Source organism: Equus quagga, chromosome 5, assembly GCF_021613505.1.
Source record: "Equus quagga isolate Etosha38 chromosome 5, UCLA_HA_Equagga_1.0, whole genome shotgun sequence".
NCBI lineage: Eukaryota > Metazoa > Chordata > Mammalia > Perissodactyla > Equidae > Equus > Equus quagga.
In genome coordinates this window covers 94,161,423-94,184,236 of record NC_060271.1, presented here as the reverse complement: position 1 = coordinate 94,184,236, position 22,814 = coordinate 94,161,423, and the positions used below count along the sequence as shown (strand labels likewise).

Here is a 22,814-nt window from a genome sequence, read left to right as displayed (position 1 = left end):
TCTTTGGTTTATATATATATTTTATTTATAATTTTGAGAGTCTTTATTTTAAAAAAGGAGCTTTTCGGGATTTTTAAAAAATTTAAAAATTTATAATAAGTATTCTCAACATTTCTCATCTCTCCTTTTCTTCTTGTTATAGAGCCATATAGATAAAAACTCTTATTTTTGTTGCAATGCTTGACCAAATAATCCAGATCTAGGCTTCAGAGACTCTTTTCAAATCCATCTTAAATCTGTGTTGTTATCTCATAGTGTCTAATGAATGGGATGTGTTTCCCATGGTTTTTGTTTCTGCTGAGTCTCAATGTGGAAATAGAATTTCTGTAAGATGGGTTTCCTTTTGTGAAGAATGTAAGTAGAGAAAGACCTTGAGGATAACATAGCTGTTGCTATAGTAATTTCTTCAGCTATTTTTATCCCATCATGTACAAAGGAGTGTTAACAGCTATCTTCCTGTAACACAAATGAAACATTTTCATGCCAGTTCTTTTTGTCTTCCCTCTTTACTAGCTCAGTATTCTCCTTTCTGCTGGGGGTGCACTTGAACAAAATTCCCAGAATATGCAGCATGTGTAATGGTATAAGCCAGTGGTTGTGGTTCCTGGACCAGCAGCATCACCATTGGCATCACCATTGGCATCACCTGGAAGTTTGTCAGAAATGCACATTCTCAGGTCCCACCCCAGACCTATTGAATCAGAAACCCTGGGGATGGGGGCCAGCAAGTGTTGAACTATTTTTAAGTGTAGGCTATTTTGAAAGGGTAAAAATCCTATACTCACTGGCACCTACATTAAAAAAACTCCTGTGCAATCAGCTATGCGCATTTTGAGGTTGTCCAGTGCTCTTTAGGTCACTTAGGGATTTTGTTAAAGGGCAGAATCCTCGTTCAGTAAGTTTGAGGTGGAGCCCAATACTTTACTTTTTTTTTTTTTTGAAGAAAATTAGCCCTGAGCTACCATCTGCTGCCAATCCCCCTCTTTTTGCTGAGGAAGACTGGCCCTGAGCTAACATCTGTGCCCATCTTCCTCTACTTTATATGTGGGACGCCTGCCACAGCATGGCTTGCCAAGAAGTGCTGTGTCCGCACCAGGGATCCGAACCATCGAACCCCAGGCCGCCAAATCAGGACGTGCACACTTAACCACTGCGCCACCAGGCTGACCCCTAGATTTCTAACAAGCTAACAAGCAATGTGGATTTGCTTGTCCATGGATCACATTTTGAGTAGGGATGATATTGACCAGCCAAATAACATGTTGAGACTAGTCATGCCCATATATGAGAATTACCTATGATTTATGAGTATGTGCTTTTGGTTTACTATGTCTAAAGTCAATGAGTGTTTCCTTTTCAGTCACAGTGGGAGGAGACAATTTTTGAGATGTAATGCTTTCTTGTCTAGTTTAAAGTGTCTCACCCTTATTAAATGCTACAGGAGGGTATTGTTTACCAGGTTCTGTCTCTGAGACCCTCTATTGATCAGCAGCGGGCACACTTGAGGATTGCATTATTTTTTTTAATTGAGAAACTAACATTCATGGCATGATGAAGCTAGAGGGAAAATCCTGAAGTTTGATGGTGTTTTCAGACAAAATAATTACAGACAAAAAGCAGTGGTTCACATATGTTTGGAATCATTTATTGAGTGTTCCATATTTGTTGAGCATCTGCCACGTGATGCGCTGTTCTAGAGACTTTGGGAAATTAAAAAAAAAAAAATAGAATAAAGCCCTTGACCTTGAGGAGACTGCAATCTACCTGAGGCGGTAAAACCTATGCCTGTGAAAGTTAATTACCAGTATAGGGAGTATTCTGTCAAATGGTAAAGAAGTGTGGTGGAACCTCAAAAGACCACAGGATAGCTATTGGCTGAAGAAGTTAAAACCATGGAGCCTGGCTTGGGTTTTAGGGGTGGAGAGAATTTGGATATTCAGAGGAGAGTGAAGGAGGGGGCTCCATAAAAGACATGGTGGCGTAGGCCAAGGTGCAGCTGCCAGAAGTGGACCACAGAGCACGTGGGAACAGGGGAATAGTTCGGACTGTGTAGCGTTGAGACTTCTCGTGTAGGAGGGATTATGAAAATGAGCCACAGCGAGATTGGTAAGGATTTAACTGCCAGGCTTTTGTTTTGACTTAATTCCTTGTGTACCAAGGAATTCAAGGAGCCGTTGAAGAAGGCTTTGAGCTGGGGGGCTAAGGACCCAATCATAATGATGATTTAGGGAGAGTCATTAATAGAATGTGCAGGGTTAATTGAAATGACAAAGACCGGAGGCAGAAACACTTGTTGGAAGGCCTTTGCAATGGGTGGCATTGGCAGTAGGCACTCGTGAAGACTGCAGAAAATATAATAAAAAAGAGATTTGGCAAAGGGATAATATAAACTGAAAATATAAATGGATTAAAGAGAAGTTAAGATAAATTAATCAATATAAATGGAAACTAGGGGCATTTAGGACCCTATGTCTGTCCTTTTGAGATTCCCCCTCCTGGCAAACAGCTTCACTTTCCAACTAGCTGTCTTGGAGACACTTTATAGACTAGGCAGGTTAAATAATATTGCCTTTAGTGGTTTGAAATTTATATATTTATTTCACTCACATTTATCTTTTTGGTTTTGCATCTCCCTTTACAGTCCTCTGCCTTATTTTCTGCAATTGCGAATATGTTTGGAATACTGCTAGTCACAAATTCCAAAGCTGAAAATCCATTGTTAGTTAGTACTTTCAAAACAATCGTCTTAAAATTTTAGATCTAGGAAGGACTTGAGAAGTCATCACACACACACACTCTTAAACTTTAGAGACAGCAAAAGTCCTCTAGGACTTGAGGCAGAAGGAAACTATGCTTGAAGGCAATGCCAGGTATCACCATGCCCTGTCCATGATAAGATGGTTCACAGAGCTGTGTCAGATCTGATCACTGGTGCCTCAGGCTGGAAAGGAGGCTTAAGACCAGGAGAGCTCTCTGAACCAGTCTTCCAAAGAGTCTTCTTCCCTCCCCGACCGCAAGGGAAAGCTAATGCACCTTGACCCCTGGATGAAGGAATCTTCTGGCCGGAAACCCAGGTTGCTCTTTATTGACAATTACTGGCCATTTTGCGGATTATCTCTCCAAAAATCCTTGGAACCCACATAAGGATATTGAGTTAGAACCACCCAGCCTAAGTTGTAGCAGAAAACACAATGCCTTACTACACCAAAAGAGGCTCATATGACCCTCTGTTCTGAGAAGTTTTCAGCTTTATATTCCAGTTTAGACAGTTGTCCAGAAAAATTAGAACTTGATCCGTTGGTCCAGTGGTGCCTCATTGTTATTGTTCTTATCTGGATGCAGCTTTAGTTATTGACATCATGCTGTCTGATTGGCCAGCCAAGGAGATCAAGATGTGTATACTCCATGTGGCCACGTTATTGCCTTAGAGCATCCAAAGGGCTATGTAAAGTCTTTGATACATGAGCTGATGCATTGATTATTGCCTGTATCCTGTAGGCAAACATTCATTCATTCCATTGTGAAATATCTACTGTGTGTCTGGCAGAGTATTTGGAACTGTGGATACAAAGATGAGTAATATCGTCTCTGTGTTCCATAACATTGGAAACTTAAATCAAGATTTTACAGCAATTTGCCTTTTGTACCCCTACCTTCTATACCACCCCCTCTCTTTTCCTAGTTTCACATTTACCATCCCAGTGCCCATGATAATGCACATCTGCCAAAGCTGACAGATGCAGCTCACAGGCAGGGAAGGCAGCAACCCCTCTTATTAAGGGACCCTATTTTTTTTTTAATGCTTCTGACAATTCCATTCATTCTAGTCATCACAAAAGCTGGATAGTAATTCCTTAGGTCCCGTCTTCGTTACTACGTATATTGACCTGTGACCTTCTGCTTCCAGTTCTTGTTGAACACAAAAATACATCCAATGTACCACTACTCATTTCTTTACCAGGTCTTATTCTATTTGGTTTGTCAAACATTTTTGGATCTTGATTCACTTATCTAACATATTCATTATTCCTCCCAGCTCATCAATTGAGAAATGTGATAAACATCTTTTATATATTATTGTCCAAATAATTGATGACAACATTGAACAGGACAGAGCTCAGTAGCTTGATTTGGGAACTTCCCTCTTCTTTCGCATACATAGACATATTTACAAAGATAGAATGATGTAATTCTTTTGGACATTGTATTATACCAAATTTCAAGTGTATAGAAAAGTGAGGGAATAGCATAATGAACACCTACATCTAGATTTCACAGTTGTAATATTTTTTATAGTTCTGTCATAAATATAGACCCTGACTGATTTTTTTTACCTGATTTGGACAAACCAGATGTAAAAGACATTTGGGGGACTGTTGGCCTGGGTATTAAAGAACATTAAGGAATTAGTGCTAAATTTGTTAGGTGTGATAGTAGCATCATGGTTATGTAAGAAAATGTATTTATTTTCTGGAGTATTTTGGTAAAATAACGTGATGTCCATAATTTTATTTACAATACTTCAGACTGTCATGAAGAATACAGTGGGAAGAGAGTTGGACAGGAGATACCTAAAGAAAGTCAGAGTAATGGCTAACTGGCCTTTTATCAGTATTTTCTGATGTAATTGTTTTGAGTCTGGAATATTTTGATAAGATCTACATAGCAAGCCAACTTTAAAAAATTACTATAAAATGTGCAAAAAAGAAATCTTCGTCCTGTTCCTGGGCCCCATGCCATCCCAGAGCCTCACTCTATTCCATTTCTTCACCCATAGTATTACTGTAATTTATAATAAAAATTGTTTCTATTTGATGTAGAATTCTCAAAACTCTTCTGTCAAAATGTCTACTTTGCCATTGGCTCCATTAAAAAATGCCCCAGACAAAACCACTGTCAAATCTGCTACATCAGAATAAAGGAATAAATAAAGGAAAAATAAAGCAATATCCAATAAAGGAAATAAAATTGTCCAATAAAGGAAGAAAGCAACATGAATGTTGAATTAGGGACCATAAAAAGTAATTGGATATTACCAAGGGAAGCATTATTAATATAATTTTAGATATTACTAGGGTAATATTTAGACAAGTGTAGTAGAGTCAATTATATTTATATATGTGCTGAGTTATTTTAAAATACATATATGGTAATCATTGAATTAAACTAAGAAACTCGGTGAGTTTAATAAAGAGGAGGATCTGTGAAAATGAATATAAAGTATCTCTTGGGAAAATGTAAAATGGATAAGACACTAGTAATGTGGAGGATGATTATTATAGATATTACATTAATTGTAGTCTGGCTGTGTCTATAACTATTAGAAATAAAATTTTAAGTATTGCCATTTTCTTGATAGCTCAGGATGACAAAGGCAAAATTTGTGTTGCATGCACTCATTTAAACGGCATATAAAATGGGCAACCAAGGTGAAACACTGGTCAGAAGAGCCAAAGCCTTGTTTTTGGCACCAATTTCTTTTCCTTTAAACTTATTGGGATTTGTAAAACTTGATTTTCCTGCCTTAAGAACCAACTAGGAATGTTACAGAAGAATATTTTTTACCTAAATCATTTTATTTTTTATTTATTTATTTTTTTTGTTGAAGAAGATTAGCTCTGAGCTAACATATGTGCCAATCTCCCTCCACTTTATATGTGGGTCGCCACCACAGCATGGCTGACGAACCTGCGAACCCAGGCCACTGAAGTGCAGCATGCCAAACTTAACCACCACACCATGAGATTGGTCCCTAAAAATCATTTTAGATGGTATTCTTTCTAAAGTATATTACACTCATCCCTTACTTTTTCCCCCACATTGGAAGCTATTTAGCAGAGGTTACCCTTTTCTTGACAACTCTAGTCTATAATTTCAGCAATGAATCTTTCAGGGCCAATTAACGTGTGTAGCACCATTTGTGCCAACAACACATGGCCACTGTGTTCTTGAGTTCTTGTGTCCCTGTATGTTATTCTTCTCTACTTTGTTGGATCTGCCTGGTTTTTATTTGTTTCGGTAACTTTTGGGGCATGCCCATGAGAGCCTTCCCCTCCCCCCACCCACTTCAATTTCCAATCTATGGACATTTCTGACCTACGTACGCATATACTCACCTTTATTTGGTTTCCATATCAGAATCCTCAAGAAACAATCTTCAACATGTAGGAATTTGGTTTTAGACTAGCTATGATCTACTAGCTATGTTCATGTTACTGTAGACACTTTTGACAAATAGCACACAGGAAAGGTCCACAAAAATTATTAGTTTTTTTTTCCTAAAGAAAAACATCGCCTTCTATTTTTATAAGTTGATTTTGTTTTCTAAGAAAATAATACCTGTATGTGTTTAAAAAGTCAAATGCTGCTAAAAAGTCAAACAGCAGCCTCCCCTCTCCAGCCCATCAAACAATTGTTTTAGCGATTTCTTTGTGCATTCCTCCCAATTTCAAAATAATATACTTAAACAAGTATTTTATATATCATTATTTTTAGATATTCTCTATTGACTTTCTATTATGATAGATGAATTTATTGACTTTACGTGTGACAGATAAAGATGGAACTCTCTTATACTACTTGTACCACACTCTCCTTCCCTCTTTTCCCCAGTATAGTTATATCTGACTTCTGAATCAGCAATCAGTTTTTATATTCTTAGAAGTGTTTGTTCATTGCTAAGCAAGGTAGTCTATATTCCCCAAGAACACGGCACTTATGAGGCTGCCCTTGCAGTGGCCTATGACTTGCCTCCCCTTCTCATATTCTTTTAAAGCTGGGGCGGGGTGGGGTGGGGGTGCCACTGCTCATCCTCCTCCTAAGAAGCCCCAAGGAGGAATCTGGCTCCAATTGTTCATTCCTCCTTTTAGAATTTGATGATACTTAATGATATTTGGTTGTCAATTCTAGGTAATAGGACAACTTTTACACCCAAATCCTGTTATGCTTTATTGAAACTTTTTTTTTTAATCACAGAGTAGACATAATCTTTTAGATGGTTGGAAGCATGTTCACATCTCTGGCTAGACTGTGAAAAGTCTTGAGGGCAGGGATTATGAATATGGCTTCATAAAGAATACAGAACTTGAGAAGGACAGGCTATGATTTGGTTAGGCAAAAGGAAGGAGGATATGCTTTATACTCTTGGTCTCTTGACCTTTTTCTCTGAAGCCCTGGGTCTCCTGGAATGGAACGTATTTACGCAGTCAAAGATGGGAGGAGGGTTCTCTCTCATGGCTAACCTTTTACTGCACTTCCTATAACCTATCAGTGGGGGGAATGGTGGGAGTATGCGAGGCTGCACATGCTGGCTTTTGAGTTGATTGCATATTCCCAAAGTTTCCTGCTGGACTTCCTTCACTTCTGCTCAGTTCAGTTCCAAATATGGACCCTTTCAACCTCATAAAACTACTTAGAAGGGCTTTAAAAATAAATGCATGAGCTCAGTTTTCAGTCTCAGATTTCCTCACATACTGAAGATATCGAGTGGAATAAGGGAAGGTTATAGAGGAATGAGTTAACTGTTGTTTTTCTACTAAGAGTTTTAATTCCTGACGACTGAATGACTACATATTTTTTATTAAATAAATTCAGTTGCCAGAAAGTTATGATTTGCACAAATTTAGCAGACTATCTTGTTCTCATTTGTGGTTTTATAAGAATTACAATGTGGTGTTTGTTGCTGAACACATTATTAACCTGGCTGAGAGCAACCTTGGCAGTTTCTTTGTTCACGAAGGCCGGTTTTCACTAGTAGAAGAATTACAAACAAAATTAATTGGGGAACTTCATTTTATTTCTTGTAAGAGATTTTTTCACCCCTTAAATTAGTGATTCTAAAAATTTTGAACTGGAAAATTTAATAATAGAGTAAGTAGATCTAAGCTTCTTTGGAAGTTGTACTTGTCAGTTCTATTTTTGGTTTCTTAGGAAACAAGTTAAAAACAGCTTTTTAGACCTTAATACATTTCTAATTACATGTCTTTCTCCTCTTCTAAGAGGCTTGTTTTTCTTTCAAAAGGTGCTGAGTTCTTTGCCTGCACTAATTGAAATATTGGTTTTAAAAATTCATGTTCCCTCTAACAGTAGTCATTAAAAATATATATAAATGCTTGCAATGGGTAACACAAAGTCAGGTGCTTTGGGCAAAACTTTTGAAATTGAAGTTGTTTAACAGTGTGATCACGTGCCTTTATGTGAACACATTTGTAGCGACTGGTGTGATGGCCTGGGTTGAATTTCCTTCGTCTCCCTAAATCATCAACCACACAACGGGACGTAGAACGCATGACAGTGAATGGACGTGGAGACAAAGTTAGCTTCCACACTTGGAGTAGGAGCAGTATGAGGATGAGTGGAGCGGGGAGGGGAGGTGGTGGAAATTGAACTGAGGTCATCTCTCAAGGTCCTATGTCTACAGTTTGTAGCTTGTGGACCTTGCATATTGCGAGGTTTACATGTTACCTTGACTGATTTCTATTCAGTTACTCACATCTTTTCTCAGATACTTTAGAGATGAAAAGTAGGAGGAGAGAGGGAATTTTGTAGATTAGTTGCTGCCTCTTCTGGGGATGTGAACCAAGGGAAATGGTGCAGTCTCTCAGCCTGTCTGTCCTTTGACGCTGTTTCTTTTACATTAACCAAGTGGTTATTAATGACTCTTCAGCTGCTGTCACGAAGTTCCAGGGAGAGTCTTGTTGTCCCTGACAATCTGTAGGGGCATGAGGAGTATATATATTTTTCTATCATTCTTCTTCTATTGGCCATGTGCCTGCTCTATCTTTTTACTCCCCTAATACTCCAAGCTTGGGGAGTCCCCATCTTCACACAGCTGTCTCCTTGTCATTCAGTTCTCCACTCAAATCTCACTTCCTCAGTGAAGACTTTGTGGAGCCTCCATCTAAGTAGGCCTGGTGTGACTCCCTATCACATCCCCCTTGCTTTCACCCTAGCACTTATTGCCATTGGATATTTTTGTGTTTATTTGTTTATTCTCAATCTTTCTCCAGAGTCTAAGCTCCATGAGAATCGAACCTATATCCTGACTTGTTCAGTGGTATCCCCGTCATCAAGAGAAGGGGTTCAGCGAATTTCTTTCCTGTAAAGGACCATATAGCAAATACTTTAGAGTTCATAGGCCAAATAGTCTCTGTCACAACTATTCAACTCTGCTGTCGTAGCACAAATGCAACCATAGACAATGTGTAAGCAAATGAACAAAGCTTTGTTCCAATAAAACTTATTTACAGACACTGAAATCTAAATTTCCTATAATTTTCATGTATCATGAACATTATTCTTTTCATTTTTCCTAACCATTTTAATACGTAGAGACCATTCTTAGCTCGTGGGCTGTACAAAAACAGATGGCAGGCCAGATTTTTGCCTGTGGGCTATAGTTTGCTGACACTTGATGAAGAACATTGATTGGCTGACACTACAAGTTTATTATAATGAATGAATTAATAAAGTAGAGTGAAAGGGAGGAATTTTTCCATGAAAAAATTGATATATTTACTCCTAGAAATAGAATGAGAAAATATTCCTGTAAATCAATTCTGAATAAACTGATTGTCCTGGAAGGATAAGAATAATATCCTCTCTTTTGATGCAGGTTGCAAATTGAACCTACGCCAATTTAGATGTGCATGATTCATAGGTTCTTTTTGGTGAGTAATAATAGCTATCAAAGAGGAGGTATCGTTAGCTGCTCTCTCACAAAACTGCTACCAGGTAATAATAAAAGAGATTTCAGGCAAAATTTAGGCACACATATAGGCATTTATTAATCAAGCACTCATTTGCAAGTGGCCCAAAGCAGTTGGCTCAAACTTTCTGTAAGCCCAGTGGAATCCCACTGCTGTGATCTTTTAAGTGCTTCGACTTCATCTTGTATGCAAAATTCATTGCAGACACTCATGACATTTTTGGGGCGAGAAAAATCACACAGTCAGAACACTTCTGAAACCTGTATCTAGATGTGGAACCAACTAGAAAATCAAACCCCTAATGTCATCCCTGAGATTACATGTTACAATTTGCTGGATCCTTATACTATGTTTGCACAAGGATTGAGGAATGTTTCTAAATTATTTGAGCCAATCCACATATTTTGAATACTGTTAATTTCAACAGTGGTAATCTAATTTGAATATTTACCATGCCAATTAATAAGTCACTAATTTGCCACTGAAAACCTATTTTTGATAAAGTAGCATACTAGTTAGCAAAGTGTCATTTATTGATCCGAATGTCAGAAGGATTTGTAGAAGCTGCCTCCGGAATGTTGCCTTTTTTAGGTAATGCCAACTGACTGCTCTGGACTGTGATTCTTTTTTTTTTTTAAAGATTGGTACCTGAGCTAACAACTGTTGCCAGTCTTCTCTCTCTCTTTTTTTTCCTTTCTGCTTTTTCTCCCTAAATCCCCCCAGTACATAGTTGTATATTTTAGTTGTGGGTCCTTCTAGTTGTGGCATGTGGGACACCGCCTCAACATGGCCTGGTGAGTGATGCCATGTCTGCACCCAGGATCCAAACCAGCGAAACCCTGGGCTGCCGAAGCGGAGTGCATGAACTTAACTATTTGGTGACGGGGCTGGCCCCTGGACTGTGATTCTTGACAGCAAGTTACCTGACCACTTCCAGCATTAAAAGTTAAACTAACTGGCACCTTTAATATCACACTGACTGTACTGAAGTATTAACAGATGTTGTAACAGTAGCCTATGAATTCAGTCCTTATACCATCCTATAGAATGTATAGCCAGGGGCGCCGATCTTCTCTCACATGTATCTGCATCCCAGTGGGAATTACAAGGGAAGAAAAATATTTGTGCTAATTCTTCTAGGAGTATGCAAATTACCAAACAACAACTATTATTTTTTTTATTGTAAATTTACTGTTTATCAAACAAATACATATTGTGATAGAGACTCCCAGTTGTCTCCTAATATCCAGCTGTTCCCTTCTTTCTTTAGTAATAGAAGTCCTGAATTTAAACTGTACACATGGCCCCCTAGCATAAAGACCATATTTCTCAGCCTGTTTGAAGTTAATGTGGCCATAGAAATAAATCTGGCCAAAGGGATGTGAATGAAAGTGCACAATGTCTGGGTTGTGCTCCTAAAGGGAAGGAGCGTGCCCTCCACTGCCTTCTTTCCCTCTCCCTGCTGGAATGTGAATGTGAAGATAGGAGCTGGAGCAGCCATCTTGGACCATGAGATGGAAGCCATATATTGAGGGTAGCAGAGCAACCAGTTAGAAGGACCAAGTGTTTCTGATGGTTGTTGAGTGGTCATACCAGCTGAGCATTGCTTGTCTAGACTTTGCAGGACAGACAAATAAACTGTAACTCTTTAAGCCACTATTTAAGTCTCTCTGTCACAGCATCCAAATTGCTCTGTATCCTAATTAATATAATACTCATTTTAGACATTTGGAACAACAGAAAAGTCTATAAAAAAAACAAAGCAGGAAAAAATCATAATTCTATTGCCTAGAGTCAGACATTGTTAACTGACATCTTGGTGGACGTTGTGGTGTGCCCCCCGTCCTGAAACCTCTTCATGATAATTCACTCAGTCACTCAGTGCCAGGAGTATTAGCTAATGGCTCTATCTAGTCATTGCCCTTGGCCTCATGGTGCAGCCTACATCCAATAATTGGTTGTTGAGGGGATACCAAAGCCTGGCCTTCTTGCCCCAATTGAGACAGCTCTGAAGGGCCATCCCAATTCCAGAGCTCCATGTAGGAATGGCCAAGTCTTCTGTTGTAACTGTATCATAGTTCAGCCTCTCCTACTTCCCTCCCTATTCACAGGCCCGGTTCCCAAGAGCACCCCACAACAAACTTCCTGCATGCAAATCTCAGTCTGTTTGCCAGGGAACCTGACCTGTGACATATATGTATATAGTTAACTTTGGAATTATATTGTAATACTGTGTTGCAAGCTGATTCTTCACTAAATATTGTGCTAGATATTCTCCATTCATCACTCCAGATCCACACTCCACCCTCCTCCACCCAGCTCTGTTCTGCGAGGCTCACCTCTGTGGACTCCATCAATGGGCGCCCTTGCCCTTTGCCTTCCAGTTGGGTTCTGCCAATGGAAGCCACTGATAGGAGATGAGACGGTGGGAGCATAGAAAGCCTTGGGTATTTATTCCCCAGATCCCTCCTTGCCAGGCTGTGGGTTGGAAGAGGCATCATTCTTCTCCCTGAGACCATGGCTCCTGTCCTGAGGCCTTCCTCTACAGGTACAGGTGTTACTGTGATTTGCTCAGGTAATTGCTCTCTCCCTGCCAGCCCTGGGGTGCTTCACCATCTCTCTTGGTTTCCGTTATCCCCGCCCAATCCTTTGTAAATAGTCACTCTTCTCAATTACCCCATTTGAATGTGCCATCTATTTCCTGGCAGGATGACTGATACAAAGATAAACTGAAAACATTTCCCACTTCTTAAGTATTCTTCTAAAACAGGATTTTTATTGGTCATGTAAAACTCCATTATGTTTTTTTTTAAAAAAAACTAATTTCCTATTGTTGGAGTGGATATACAGTTATTATATGTCTTTTTATCATGACAAACCAAAGCATTTATTCTGCCATTGAAAACTCCCAATAAACACTTTTTTAAATGATTGCTATATTATGGGTAGAACATGTACCTTGAGTTGTTTATTCAATAGTAACAAGAGGTTTTTTTCTAATCCATCTGATTTATTTCATGTAGTGTTTATAATGACAAAGGAAATGTATTTTCAAGATGGTTGGCTGGCTGTACTCTGTTGCTCCTACAGAATGAAACAAGGCTGTGGCCCAAACCCGCAACTTCAAGGTCCTTAGCTCTGGGCACTTAAAACAGTTGAACTAACTGTTGGAAACAACACTTTTACATGCATCTGAGATGTTTTGTGTTTTCTGGGCCGGGCTTTGCTTGGATGCTGATAATGGACAGGGTGACGGATCCTCTTGTATTCCTTGTGTGCTTGTAATTCTGGAAAAAATAAAAAGCATTTAATGGAAAGGATTTGAAAGAGAATGTAGTTTGATCATGACGTAACTTGCATAAGAATAGCCCCATAATTGAAAACAGTAAGAGTAGGATTTTAATCAAGGAGTATGAGATTGGAACAAAGTAAGCATGAGCTCTTAAATTCTGGGCTGCTAGTTCTCTTCATTACTTGGTGACCCTGTATAAGTTCTCTTTACTTAGGTTAACCTTCCTCTAGCATTACAAAAAGTACTTGAGTCAGTTCATTCATTCACTGCGTTGAATAAATATTTATTGAGCACCTTTTATGTTCTAGGCACCGGGATATGTCTGTGAACAAGCTGGATAAATTACCTACTCTCATAGCACTAACGTCTCTCAAGGGAGTAAGATAATTAACAAGTAAACAAATAAACAAGATAATCGTGAATACTGACAAGTCCTAGAAGGAAATAAATAGGATGATGAAAGAGAGGAAGTGAGGCAGGGCGCTTTAGATTGGGTGGTCAGGGAGAAATACAAGCCTCGTGTTATGTGTTAGGGAAGGTAGCATGTAGCATGCTAGAGTGGAGTGAGGGAGTAGATTTGAAGTGCAGCTTTGTGACCTTGTGCAAGTTCCTTAACCTCTCTGAACACCTGGATAGGCTGAACATAGATGATAATACCTACTACTTACAGCAGTCGCAGATTTAAATCAGAAAATTCCTAGCACTGTAAGCATTACTTTCTGCCAGGCCACAGATAAATATTAATTTTATGTTAACCTCTTAAAATTATATATAATCCGAATTCTGCAATACCTGTTTTCCAAAAACCTAACTTCAGGAAACTGTTCTATACATCTTTGAATCAATTTAATTTATCGGATGTTTACTGAGCTTACTATGTACCAGTCCGTGGTGATGTTACAATGGTGAATGAAATAGACACCGTCCCTGCCTGGTCAGAATTCATTTAATGACCTTATTTGGCTGTGACTCACAAAGCCATTTCTGGCCACCGGTTCTCCTGACTAGTAGTAACAGCTTTTTACCTCGTTGGTAAGCACCATTTTATGTTAAATTTCTTTTGTTGTTATGAAATAAACAAAGAGTGCATAAAACATTGGCCATAAATCTTAAAATCTAATGAGCCCTCTCTCACAAAAGCCTAAATCCTTATTTATGTACCTGCTATAAGTTTCTACTATTCCCCACTAAAAATAACAAAGGAACAGACAAATAGAAGATGAAATTTATGACCAGCATTTGGTGTCTGGACAGCCTCACTCCTGGATTGTCTCGGGCTTGCAGGAGTATAGCAGGGATTCAGTCACGCAAAGTCACACGATTAGCAGTGACCCTGAAGTTCGAGCAATTTGTTTATCCAGTTGTTTTCTTTTCTTGGCTTATTTGTGTACAGTGGCATTGGCCGCGATGGTGCAGACCCATGTTCCCCAAAACTTGCCAGGGAGAACTGGCCATATCGTTCTGGAAAGACCTCACATGGAAAGGGCAAAGAATATCTATATTAAGCCAACATCAAAAAGACATTTAAGGATGAAATGCTAAAGGCAAATCCGGGTCAAGCTAGGAACAAGATAAGGATATCTGCCGTCACCACCACTGAACTCTGCTTTGAGAGTTTGAGTCAATACAATAAGAAAAGCAAAAGGAATAATAATAAATAAATTTGTAAAGCAGGAGACAGGATTATCATTATTTGCATTTTATAGCATTGTCTACTTAGAAAACCCACAAAAAACAGCTAGCATTAATAAGAGAGTTCAATAAGAGGGAAGATGTAAAATGAATTTGCAAAATTAAGTACCTATTATAGGTTCCAATGTAATGGACTTAATTTTGTTAACTGCCAGCATCTTTTCTTTAGGGAACCACCCCTTCTCCACTCCATGTACCCCTACCAGCTCCCAGATACAGGGGAGGGCATGAGATGCTTCTGGTCTGGTCATGGCCCCACACTCCCTGGGTACCATGATTCATCTGGGAGATAAGCATGTGATCCAAGCAGGACTAGTAAGAAACACTGAGAGATAGAAGTCCACTTTCTACTAGGGTTGCTGGGCTGGGATATGACTGGACTGTCAGCAGCCTCCTACCATAACAACATCCTTTGATCCCTGGATCTGGCTGTGAAGGCCACGTAAGACTCAAGACCAGGTAATTCCCCTAATCGTTGCAGGGTTGGGAAAGAGTAAGAATGGAGGCCCACAAACCATATGTTTTCATGTCGAGTTTTAAATTAACCTATTAAATAAAGTCTGTTCTATCCCCCACATTGATAAATAAACCTTCCAGTACAACAAAATAAAAAATGTAAATCAAAATTGTAAGGCTATGGTGTCTATGTGACTATAAGTTGGCAAAACATAAAAATGATTTCATTAAATAATTATCATGCAAACCTGGATGTTCTGATGATGGACCAGAATTTTAGGATGGGCAGTAATATAAAATAATACATGAATTATAATTTATTCTATAAAACTTATTTTCCTTGCTTTAGTTTCACCAAAATCACTATTATTATAAAGATATTCACTTAATTTTTGTTCTATTCACAGTAATGATCTAAAATATTTAAAAATATATCTAATTTGAATATACTTAATCAGAAATGTAAATTCACACAATTGCAAAAATTGAGAGATTAAATGTTCTAATATATTTTCTAAAAATGTTATTTACCCTTTAAAATATTGAAAATTGGGGCCGGCCCCGTGGCACAGCGGTTAAGTTCTCATGCTCTGCTTTGGTGGCCCAGTGGGGTTCGTTAGTTCAGATCCCAGGTGTGGATCTATGCACCCCTTGTCAAGCTATGCTGTGGCAGGTGTCCCCAAATATAAAGTAGAGGAAGATGGGCATGCAGGTCAGCTCAGGGCCAGTCTTCCTTAGCAAAAAGAGGAGGATTGGCAGCAGATGTCAGGTCAGGGCTAATCTTCCTCAAAAATAAAATAAAAATTATATATTAATGTTCAAAGATGAACTAAAAATTATAATTAATGAATATCAAAAGTTTTAATAAAATTATTTAAATAAATTCGAAGATTTAAAATTTTCTGAAAATTTAATCTTATTATAATTGAAAATAAAGTTATTCTTAATTTTAACCCTAAATGATCTAGTTGTCAATGTAAAGAACTTTGAGTATGTGACATTTATACCTACATATTGACAAATTTAAGAGTAATATGAGTTATTTCTCTAGAACCACAAAGTGGAAATCAAAGAGAGGCAAGATGTTAGATGCTCAACACCTTCAGAAAGATGCTTAATTATGCAAGAATTTATTGCATCATTCTACCTAGGAGGAAGGATTTGACAAGGTAATTAATTTGTCATTTCTTCTACCTAAGCGTTTCCACCACTTAGACACTCCCAGCAGCTGGAAGCAGAGTATGTCTCCAAGGTCACAGTAGTACAACATTTATAAGCAGTAGTTTTTTGGGTGTTTTTTGGTGAGGAAGATTGTCCCTGAGCTAACATCTGTGCCAATCTTCCTCTTTTTTGTATGTGGGATGCTGCCACAGCATGGCTAGATGAGTGGTATGTATGTCTGTGCCCAGAATCCGAACCTGTGAACTTCAGGCCACCAAAGCATAGCACACGAACTTACCTGCTGTGCCACCGGGCTGGCCCTAGTAGTTTTTATTTTGATGACACAGGGCAAGAAATGTGGAGAAACATTTTCCAGAGGCCTGAACAGCTTTAGTTGGGAGAGTGGATGTTCAGCATTACAGGTTACATTTGTCAGTTCTAAGTGCCACATCCTGAGTAACAGAGGTGCTCATGCATTCTTTAATAAATTTATTTATTTGTGTCTTTTTATATGGTGACCCTATAGAGTGTGGGCCCAGGACAGGGGGCCTCCTGCTAGGTCTGAGGGAGGTACTGCCTCCGACTTCCAGTTATGTAAATCAATAAACTTTCTTGCTTGCTTAAGCTAGTTTAAACTTAAAAAAAAAAAATCCTGAATCATACAACTGGGTAGAGAATACAAAAGAAAATAAGATCCCATTTATTATAGAACCCTAAATAAAAATTAGCTAGAATTAAACAGACTTATGGAATAAATAGATGCATGTGCAGAATATATGTGAAGAAAACTATAAGTCCTTACTAAAATACGTGTTAGAAAAGCAGAAAACTTGAATAAATGGGGAGAGGTGCTATGCCTTTGGATAAAAAGACTCAATATTATAAAGATAATCAATTCGTTTCAAATTAATGCATTTAAAGCAATTCTAATTGTAGTGAAAATTGTGATTGTCTCCCAGCATCCATTCCATGCCAGGTCTGTGGGTACCCCTGGTTAATCCAAGCAAATAATTTTGATCCTATCCTTTTTAGTTGTGATTGATAAAAGAATGGGTAGGTGATAGGATTCAGGCTAATGACACACAAAAAACAATTTGCTCGTGGCTTCTAGTCTTCTGCTAGATGTGAGTGAGGATATAATGGTCCAGGTTGCTTCTGGCAGCCATCCTACACCCGTGAGGAGACCTGCCTTTAGGGTGAACTTGACATAATGGATAGCAGAGCTGGAAGATGGGAGATGGAAATACATGGGTTATTAATGACATCGATGGGCCATTGTTTCAAGCAACCCTGAAATTTTATCTACCTTTGGACTCAGTTATGAGAACCAATTAGTTCCTTTATTGTTTAAGCCTCTTTGAATTGGGCTTTCCATTTTTTGCAACCTGGAGCATCTTAACTAATACGGTAATCGTTATCTCCCAGGGATTTTTTTTAAAAGAAAGAACAAAATGATTTAAAAACTTCTCTAGAAAAATGGAAATTTAAACTGCTACAGTAATTTTAGCAGTGTAATACTAATACAAATATAGGCCAGTTAGGTCAATGAAACAGAATAGAAATTTCAGAAGCAGACCCGAATACTTGCCCTTACTATTTGATAGGGACCATTTAATAAACAATGCTGAGACCGTTGGTAACTATTTGGAAAAATAATGAGGTAGTTTCCTCTCTCCTACCAAATAAATCTATCTAGGTTGAGAGTTAAATGTAAAAGATTAAACCATTAGAGAACTGGAAAAATATATAGATATCAAATCTTGGAGTTAGTGGGTGTCTTATAAGCTGAAAGTCAAATAAAATGTGAAGGAAATGTAGGAGAGTCTTGAAGTATTTAAAACTTTATACATCAAGGGATACCATAAACAGAATTTATGGTCAAAAGGTAAATTGTCAGAATACATAGTTGAATTATATGTGTTGTCAGTATAAAATAATATTAAATATTTGAATAAAACACTGCCAAAAGAATCCAAATAGAAAAACATGGCCAAGTAGTTCACAAAAGAAAAACCTTTGATCAGCAAGTATATGAAAAATGTTTACTATCCCCAGTAGTTAAGGAAATTCAATTTTAATGAGAGAAATTTTTTCAACCATCAAATGGCAGAGATTAAAAAAAAACCAGCACGACATTGTGAATGTACTAAACAACACAGAATTGTTCACTTTAAAGTGGTTGATTTTACGTTATGTGAAATTCATCTCAATTTTTTAAAAAGAGGGGAAAAAAAGAATAATACCCGGTGTGGGAAGTGTATGGAGAAATAGCCACTCTCAGTCACTCAGTTTGTATTGAAAACTGGTATGAAATTTTCTGGAAGACAAACTAGCAGCATGTAGCCCAAACCTTGAAAATGTCTATGCCCTTTCCTTTCGCTCTGTAATTCCACTTACAGGAATATAGACCTAGGAAGTAATTAGATGTGCATAGATTTATGTACAAGTACAGTTATTTATAATGGAGAAAATTGCAATTACAGTGTTCAATCATAGAGAATTGTTTAAATAAATTGTAATATATCCACATAATGAAATATTGTTCATTCACTAAAAATCACATAGCCAAGTAATATTTTTGAGATACTGCACCATGGGAGGAGGACAAAGGGACATTGTCCTGCTTTAAATTTCAAATTAGATTTTTTCTTTTTAATCCATGGGGAAACAATAGTCTTAAAAGCCAGGCTTTGTTTCTAAATTCCAAAAGCTCCTCTTTCCATGTTAGGAGGAAAATTTGGCAGTCTGAGTGTATGCTTTCGCTGTAAGCCAGAAGGTGGGGGACATGTGCTCTGATGGAGGACCCCTCCCCTTCCAAAGGAAGGAAGGAAGGCTTGTAGCTTTCTCTGGGTACAGAGAGCATCAGAAGTTCAGATTGGACTGTGTCCCTATTGCCCCCTGGGGTTAAAAACCTCAAAGTCCTGGGGAATTGGAGAACATAGGACTAGTACTCTACTTTCCTGGCACAGTCCTCAGGGCTTGGGAGTGGCAGGGCAGATGTCTAGGTGTTCAGCCTGAGACAGTGCCTCCAGGGGCCCACAGCCTGGCGACATACCACCAAGGGCTGCGTATAAAGAGCTGAGAGAACAAGCAACAGAAAGAGACCTGGGGAAGGATGGGGAGATGAGAAGCAAATAGCAAAGTCCAAGGACATATATCAGGGCTGGCATGTGCCCACCGAGACCTGGAATCAGCTGCTTCACAGCAGGCAGCACTGCATGGTGCCTGGTGAGCAGGAGGGACACCGCCTCTCAATGGAGGCTAGCGAGGACCCAGAGGCTGGACTGGGAGAAGAGGCCTTCCACTCCTGTCACCAGGCCAAGCTCTCCCTTGCACCCAGATGCCATCTTGGGGGCAAAAGGTGTGGGAAGGGAGATTTTTGGAAGGAAAAAAATACAGTCCTGATAGAGGGTAGCATGTAAGTCATTTTAAAAAGAAACATCTTCCCCTGCCATCACTGGGGATGGGAGCTGTAGAGCAAGATGTGGTTTGGTAGAGAAACTCAATAAAGTTATATATTTTTTTCCATATTGGTTTGTGTATTATGATCTCATTGAAATTATCTTTAAAATGTTTAAGGAAATTCAAAGATGCTCATTATATTGTTAAAAAAGCGAGCAGTAGATGCAATGGGATTCTAATTTTCTAAAATAATAGTAATTATTATTAAACACATAAAATGTAAACACATTAAAAAGTCTGTAAAGATATACATCTAAATATTAACAGTGAATGTTTCTGGAGAATTTTTTTGTGTGGTCTTTTTCATATTAATAAAATGAACATATATTTCTTTTTATAATCAGAAAAAAATTGAAAAACGAAGTCTAGGGCCTTGCCACTCCCAGGTGTGGTCTGGGGACCAGCAGCGTCATCATTACCTGGGAACATGTTAGAAATGCAGATTCTCAGGCCCCTCACAGACTCCTGAATCAGCATCTTCATTTTAACAAGATCCCCAGGTGCTATGTGCACACCAGCAGCACCAGTGTAGACTTCATACTCCCGCTGCGAGCCCACCGGTGTCCATACCTCAACACTCTTCGTTCTCCTGTTCTGGTGGACAGCCTGTGCTCATCTCAAGAGCAGCCCCACTACCTGTGCTCTGGATCCTAATCCATCTGCCTCCTCAAGGACTGTCCTCCTGCAGTTATCTCCTCTCTCTCCTCCTGGATCATTCTCATCAGCAAACAAGCATGCTGTGATAGCTCTCATGTTTTAAAAAACCAAACAAAAAACCCCCAAACACTTTGTAGACCTGGTATCTCCGTATAGATGTTGCCTCATTTTTTCTGCTTTTTTTATAACATCTGCAGGAAAATCAGAAGGACTTGTCTATTGCTCACCATCTCCACGTTCTCTCTTCCCTCTCTCTCCACTCACCCACTGAAACTGCTCTTGCTGAGGTCACTGCTGACCTCCAGGTGTTAGGTCCAATGGCCAGTTCTCTGTCCTCACCCCTCACTCTACCACTCAGCAACATTTGCACCATTGATGCCTGACTTCTTGAAACACTCTTCGTTCCTTGGCTTCTAGGACACCTACTCTCGTGGTTTTCCTCTTGCCTTACCAACGGCCTTTTCAGTCTCCTTTCTTGCTTCGTTTCTCCTCATTTCTTCTATCTTGACAGGTTGGAGCACCCCAGGATGCAGTCCTCTTCTTCATCTGCAGTCCCATGGCTTTAGTCTCATCTATAAACGATACATTCCAAGTGTGTGGATCTAGACCTGAACTCCAGACACACGTGCCCAGCTGCTTCACCTGGGTGTCTAACAGGCATATTAAACTTAGTGTGTCCAAAACTGAACTCCTAATTTCCTCCCCCAACCTGTTCCTTACCCAGTTTTCCCTATGCGAGCCATGCCAGCTCCTTTCTTACAGTTGCCCAGATTCCAACCTTGAGGTCATCCATGACTCCTTTGTTTCTCTCACTTCCCATCTCCCATTCATCACAAAATTCTCCTCTACTTTAAAGATATACCCAGAATCTGAGCACTTCTCATCCCCTCACCTCAGTGATCACCTCAGTGCAAACCATCGTCATCTCTCTTCTGGGGCTATTGCATTATATGTTAGACTCGGCTCCTGCTTTCATCTGTGCCCCAAGTAGTCTATTCTCTGCATAGCAGCCAGAGTGATTCTATTAAGACATAAATTGGATCTTGACTCTCTTCTGCTCAAAATAGTTCAGTGGCTGCCCATCTCACTCAGAATAAAACCTAAAGTCCTTACCATGTTGTTCCAGGCCCCGTGGTAAACTGCCCTCTGCTCTCCACTGCATCATCATCTCTCTGAGCTAATCTTCTGTCCCATCCCCCTCACTCCTTCCTCTCCAGCCACGCTGGCTCCTCCTTGCTATTTCTTGAGCAAGCCAAGCAAGCACATGACCATCTTAGGGTCTTTGTACTTGCTGTTCCCCCGATTTGCAATGGAGCCTAGTGATAGTGGTTAAGAGCAAGACTCTTTGGAGCCAAATTCTCTGGGTTCTCAATTCAGCTCTGCTATTTACTAGCTGTGTGTCTTGCACAAGTTACTTAACCTCTCTGAGCCTCAGTTTCTTCATCTGTAAAATGGGGCTAATAATAGTACCTACATACAGTTGTTAAGAAAATTAGACAAATTTACCTGTGTGAAGCAGTTGGAATAGTGACTGGCGCAGGAGTAAATGCTTTGTAACTATTAACCATTGTTATTCCCAATGGTATCCAAATGACTCCCTCCCTCATTTTATTCAGATCTCTGGCAAATGTCCCCTGGTTGAAGACTCTGAGCACCCTCCCTCCCACTCCATCACTCTCTGTCTTCTTAACCTGCTTCATTTTTCTTAGCACTGATGAATACCTGAACACGTTTGTTAATTTGTTTACCAGTCTTAAACCACTGGAATATGGGTTCCGATGAGACAGGGTCTTGTTTGTGTTGCTAGTGTCTGGTATATATAATTAATCATATAAAATCTGAAATCTGTCATATCTTGTTTGTACTTGAAGATTCCCCAATTTAAATCCAAGAACTAATTCATGGAGAAATGAGAAAAATTAGGATACACACACAGAGCATATATACATCAGTATAGGGAGGCCAGCTATTCTTCCTTGGGAAGGAACTTTTTTTCCTTAATCTGAAAATATGTCCTTCCTCTTTTACTGTCAAAATATCCTTTCTTTAATTAAATGCTTTTAAAATGTGTAGGTATAGATACACATACATTCATACAATGGAATATTATTCAGCCATAAAAAAGAAGGAAATTTTTCCATTTGTGACAACATGGATGGACTCTGAGGGCATTATGCTAAGTGAAATAAATCAGACATAGAAAGAAAAATACTGTATGATCTCACTTATATGTGGAATCTTAAAAAAAAAATCCAAGTTCATAGGTATAGAGAACAAATTGGTGGTTGCCAGAGGTAGGGGGAGAGGGGTGGGCAAAATTTGTGAAGGGAGTCAAGAACAACAAACTTCCAGTTATAAAATAAATAAGTCGTGGATATATACGGTAC

The 22,814-nt window shown here is 39.0% G+C and overlaps 1 protein-coding gene across 2 annotated transcripts in view; it reads left to right on the top strand.

The window, feature by feature from the left end:
* ACYP2 (acylphosphatase 2) overlaps positions 1 to 22,814 on the top strand; it is a 152,588-nt gene that overhangs the window by 42,460 nt on the left and 87,314 nt on the right. The window lies entirely within an intron of this gene.